We start from the raw sequence: 5,983 nt of genomic DNA on the forward strand, positions 1-5,983 counted from the left end.
TGGGGAGGGGGGAGGACTACCCTTCCAGTCACCTTTTCAGGTTCTGCTCACCCTACCCAGTTCTCACTTATCTTCTTCACCAAGTACTGCAGGATTTCTTTTAGTTCCAGTTTTCATGCTGTGTGAATGATGTACTCTTTTCTCAGTGAGATTCTGTGTTTGATTTTGCTTCTTTAACTATAAAATGAAGATGATGGTGTCTTGCATTGAAACAGAGCAGTCCATTAAGCAATCTGTCCTCCTCCTGTGCAGTTGGGCTATGGCATCTTTTCTGGGGTTTTTTTTACCCCAAGGAAGCATTTCTTTCAACTGTATTTAATACCAAGACATGCAAACCCTGTGTCTGATGTACTGGGTTTGATACTGCTGCTGCTCAACTGTGAGTGGTGTGGTGCGGAGTGGCAGCTGCCTTTGGAATGATTGTTGTAACAAATGAGAAAATGTGCATATTTTTACCTGTTTGGACTGGGGAAAGAAGGCTATGGTGGGATTCTAAAGGGTAGTTTGAACTCTAGGGCTGACAAGATCAAACTCCTTTTTAAATTATTTACAAGGTAATGGAATAATAATTGGTAATTTGATTTATAATTGCAATCAAAAATATGTGATGTTTTATGTCATGGAGCTAGTAGGAAAGAAGAAAACCAGCTTTTTGTTCCCCCTTCTTTCCTTCTCTCTCTCTCATTCATTCTAATAGCCTTTTAATTTTTTTCCATATTCATTTCTCCAGTATGTTTCTTTAAAAATACCTTCCCACTTTAATGCCAACACTCTGTCATAGATAATATGTCCCAAACATGCCTTTTTTGGAACATTTTAGTTTGGTCTAGTGGTATTCAACCACTTGTATCCTGCAATGGTTAACATATTGCAATAACTTATACTTTTTTCAATTTTCCTTTATCTATTTTCTGAAGGCTCTAAAAGAGAGGTTTATAAAGACTACATTTTTCCATCTTCCATAAAACTGGAGCAAAAATTTAATGGATAACTAGGAAACTAGGAAAGGCCTCTGCACTATTATTCCTGCTACTGCTACTATCTTGAGTCTACTGCCTGCAGTTAAGCTATTCCTCATTTAAATCTGAGAACATGTGAAGAGAAGCACAGTGAAGGAATTGTATCTCGAATAATAAGCAAATCTGGATGTGGAAGCAAAGATAGAGACAGGAATAAAACATGTTTACAAAGACATGAACAAAATTTACCACTTCTGGCTTGCAGCATTTGGAGATGTTAGCTATGAACAAAATTTACCACTTCTGGCTTGCAGCATTTGGAGATGTTAGCTAAATTTCGTGCAGTTCTCTGAGCATGTCCTGTCAAGATTCTGTAGTGGATTTTTCTTGTAGCACAGAGGTTACTTCTAAGAAAGTCATATTTAGGGGTCTAGTCTTATCAGAGCTAATATTTATGTCAATTCTGGGTTCCCAGGGTCAAGAACAGTAAGACAATGTAAAAGAATAAGAGATGTGTAGTTTTCTACGGTGATAGGTAAAATTGTGTCTTGAGGAATGTCAGCTTCCTTGAGGGAGAAAATCTTTCATGTTAAGGTCAGGAATTAGTGATACAAATGGAGATCCACAACAAAAATCTGTATAATGCAGATTAAAAAAATACAGTAATTTCACAACCATAAGGCGCACCGGACTATAAGGCGCACCCCCCCAGGAGCCGGCACATTTCGCAACTTTGTAGATCAGATAAGGCGCACCGGACTATAAGGCACACTTTTTTTTTTGCAGTGAGGAACCACGCGGCACACAACAAAGTAACGAATTGCTGGCAGGTGCTCAATTTGCAAACATTTTTCAAAGATCGGTGTAGCCTTTAAATGCAGCCCCAGGCGCCCTCCCCGTGCAGCGGGCCCCGGCACTCCCGCCCGCCCCTGGCGCCGGCTGGCACGGCTCACAGCACCCAGATCCCACTGCGTGACCGCGCTGTGTCCTGGCTTCCCTGCGGCCAGCGGCAGTGGTGCTTCCCGTTGCTTCCCCGTGGCCGTGCCGCTTCTCTCCGCTTCCCCGGGGCTGCGTCACTTGACGCCGATTTTCGGCAGCCGTGGGGGCTTCCCCACTACCGCTTCTCGGCGGCTGCGGGGGCTCTGGTGGCACCACTTCTCGGCGGCCACGGGGGCTCCGGCGGCGTCGCAATTTGGCGGCCGCAAGGGGCTTCCCCACCACTGCTTCTTGGAGGCCGCGGGGGCTCCGGCGGCGCCGCAATTCGGCAACCGCAAGGGGCTTCCCCGATGCCTCAATTCAGTGGCCGCGGGGGCTTTGCCCCTGCCACATTTTGGCCACCACAGCGGCTTGGCCAGCGCCGCCTTTTGGCGGCCGCAGGGGCTTCGCTGCCGCTACTCCGATGCCGCCGCCGGGCGGGCTCTGCTCGGGGCTGTTGCGGGCTTGCACTTCTCGTTCCCTCCGCGCCCGGGCCAGGGCCACCCGGGTTCTCGTTTCCGCCTCGCCTGGGCCAGGACCGGCACCGCCTGGCTTCTCGTTCCCCCAGCGCCCGTGGTGGCACCGCCCGGCTTCTTGTTCCATCCGGGCCAGGGCTGGCGTTGGCTCTCTCCCTCCCCTCTTGGCCCCTGCCAGCTGTGGCCGCCCGCTCCCACCCTCCCCCTCGCGACTCGGTGCTCCCGCGGCACCGCCCCCCCATTACGACTCGCACTTCCGGTTTGGCAAATTTTGCAACTTTGTCCATTATATAAGGCGCACTGGACTATAAGGCGCACTTCCGGGTTCGTGGAAAAAATTTAGTCAAAAGGGTGCGCCTTATAGTTGTGAAATTACTGTACTCTCTGTAGGAGAGAAAAGCTTCCAAATTGTGTGGGAGAGATACCATATTTATGCTATTATTGGTACACTGAATGCTTATTAAATATGCAAATCATAATAAGGAAGAACAGGCAAATGTGTTACATAACTGCTGTGAGTGTTCATAATATTCACTAGTTCTTTATTTGGGCTAGTGAATCCAACATGCTCAACAGCATTTGAAGCAAAAGATGTTCTTGTAAAATCCTGTGTCTGGTAGGAGCTTACTAGAGTGAAGCTGCAAATCCTGACATACAGGAATTAAGGGGGTCGCAAAGTGTCATGTCTTGGAGTGAAGGGTGACTGTTAGATAAAGCAGAGAAGCCTGACAGAAGGCTCTGCTGCAGAGCAAAAATAAGTTGAAGATCTCAGGACTTCAGTGTGCAGTGTGGTGGAACTGAAGGGAATTGCTCAGATCTCCATGGTTCAGAATCTACAGTACCTGTGGAGTCAACTGCATCCCCTGGGGCCAGTGTGTGTCTGAAATCCCATTCTGTTACATGGAAATCTCATTAATTAAAATACTTTCTTTTCACTAGTAAGTATATTTTTTGGTTAAAATACATATTCCCCAGGTATAACAAAAAGACAAAGAGTTAAATTAACCCTATCAACAAGGAAGTAGAGTCTACCCACACTGTGCTGTCTATCCCACTATGCTGTAGTGCATCAGAATAAAACTTTCTTATGTAATGAAATCCAAACTTAGTTGTTACTGTGAAAATATCCATGTGACTATTTATTTAAAATACTGTAATTTTTATTTTCTAAGTATTGACTCTGATTTAGAAGTAGATCTAAGAATCAATGCTTTGTTCTTGCAGGAGTTCTTAGAATGGTATTGTGTACATATGCACATAAAAGCTTTTCTTGGCTTCTGGGAACCACATGAAAAACACCCTTTCCAAAATTCCTTTCATAATCTTTCTGATTTCCTTTTTTACCAGGTTTTTTCAGTACATGAAAGGAAAAGAGATAGAAACACCAAGATCTCAGCCATGAGTAATGTGTACAAGCTACCAACAGGTTTCCTGGCACTGGCTATTGTTTTCAAAATACTACCATTGAATACTTTCAGTACCAGTATGATTATTGAATTTGTTTTCTGTATGATATTCAGGAGGTAAATTTGTGAATCCTCCCTAGCTACCCAAGCACAAGAGGATATTAAGTGAACATGAAATCCTTTACTCAGAACTGAGTGATGAAGATCTGACCTGTTATCTGCTGAAGTCAACAAAGCACCTGCTGCTGAGTTCAGATGCGAGGGCTCTGGATCTGCTTCTGAGAGCTGCTGTACACCCCCCTGCAAACAAACAGCATTGCCTCCTCAGTTTGTACACAGCCAATATTGGCACTTTATCCTTGGAGTAAACAGCACATTGCAAATCATACCCAGCTGCTTTGCATTTCCAGTACATCTTGGTCTGTTTTCACTTGACAAAACAACGTGATGTCCATCCCCAAGTAAGTTCCTTTGTCTTGCCTGCGGAAGGACAGTCCCGTGGGTGTTTGAGACTGTAGATTAGCTGTGAGTGAGTGTACAAAGCAGCATTCAGTCAGGCCACGGTAACTTAGTGCTAGTTCCTGGTGAGGGTAAAGGAGACTTGGTTTGGCCTCTTTTAAAACAAGGCCCTCAGAAAACACAAAGGAGCCTGTTTGCTGGAAGGAAAAGATGCAGAGCACTTGCACTGTTTGTATTTCATAAAGCACAGCTTTAAAATGGGACTTGCCGTGGCTGTCGGAGTTTAAACTCCAATCTGCTGGCTCAGCTGGGAGAGAGGAAGGGCAGGTTTTAAATCTGTTTTGGGAGAGAGGTAGAAACCCTGAGAATAAATCCTTTATTAAGTAATATCAAAACCCAATATGTGTTAGTGCTTTGGAACTGTTGCTACCGGTAATAACATAAATCTGGAGTAACTATCACTGAGACTAGAATCTACCACCAAAATGGCAAATTTAGAGCATATTCACTCAGACTGCTGCTACTTATTTTGTGCTCGTCTGTCCCTTTGTACTCATGGAAACACAATCTCTCTCTCTTGTCCTGTCTTGTTTTCCTCCTCTCTTTCTGCTGCTTCCATCTCTTCCCCAGGGAGCTGTAAAGAGGTATTACAGGCATCCTCACAACAGTGCTGTCACTTGGGCCTGTTGAGCCTATACCTGATCCCTTCTGCAATAAATGATTCTGTGGAAAATCATTGAAGTTAACTTGAGGTGTAGTACTACTCCATCATGGCAGCAGTCAAGAAAAACTCTGTAAAGACTTACATCAACATATTCATATCAGTTTAGGACAAGTAAAACATATGCACCAGTGCTGGTTTGTAAGAGTACTTGGTGACAGAATTCTTTCTAAGAAATCTGGCTCCATCAATTGCTGATATCCCAGACTACTTTACCATTCTTTTAGGCATAAAGAACAGATCCTGGGATAGAGGGTGCCATGAAGAGGAGGTGCATGGCCCAGAATTAAAAAAGACTCCATTGCTGAGAAATGTTTTCAGAAGTATTGTTCAGGTGGTGGTTCTGTTTTTTTTATTTTATTTTTTAAAGCTGTTTGATAATGCTAGTTTGAAAGTACAGCTAGCTAGACCAGGTAGCATGCTTATACTTTTGTGTATGTGAGTGTTCTTTGTATGGACAGGGAGAACAGCATAGGTAAAAAAATAGTAAGAAATTATCTTTCTTTAACACTAGCACATTTGGTCTTTTCTTTATTCTCCAGTCCAAAGGAGACTGTTGGATCTTCTGTTTGCAATTTAACAGGAAGTCACCATCGTAGCTGGAACCTGTTTTTCCCCAACATCCTTGGCCTACTTGAATGACTAAGCAAAGATCTGCTCATGTGAGCATCCAAGAAGCAAACATAGATGGGGGAAGACAAGTCCAGGCATCTGGCTGAAGACAGGATCCCATTTTATTATTGGTTCCAAGGCTTTCCAACACTTTTGTGCAACTGAGCATACCAGTAGCTGCATCTTAGCAGAAGAGGTTCCCAAAATAATAACAGAGTCCAACAGTGTAAAAAAAAAATCTTTATTATCTTTACAATGTGTGTATTTTTATAGAATATCTGTAATATCACATCCAATGATTTATTGTTTGAAAAATCAACAGTATTATCTTCATGAGATATGACTACGACATATCCCATCCCTCAAAGAAAAGGA

Source organism: Catharus ustulatus, chromosome 1 (genome assembly GCF_009819885.2).
Source record: "Catharus ustulatus isolate bCatUst1 chromosome 1, bCatUst1.pri.v2, whole genome shotgun sequence".
Lineage (NCBI taxonomy): Eukaryota > Metazoa > Chordata > Aves > Passeriformes > Turdidae > Catharus > Catharus ustulatus.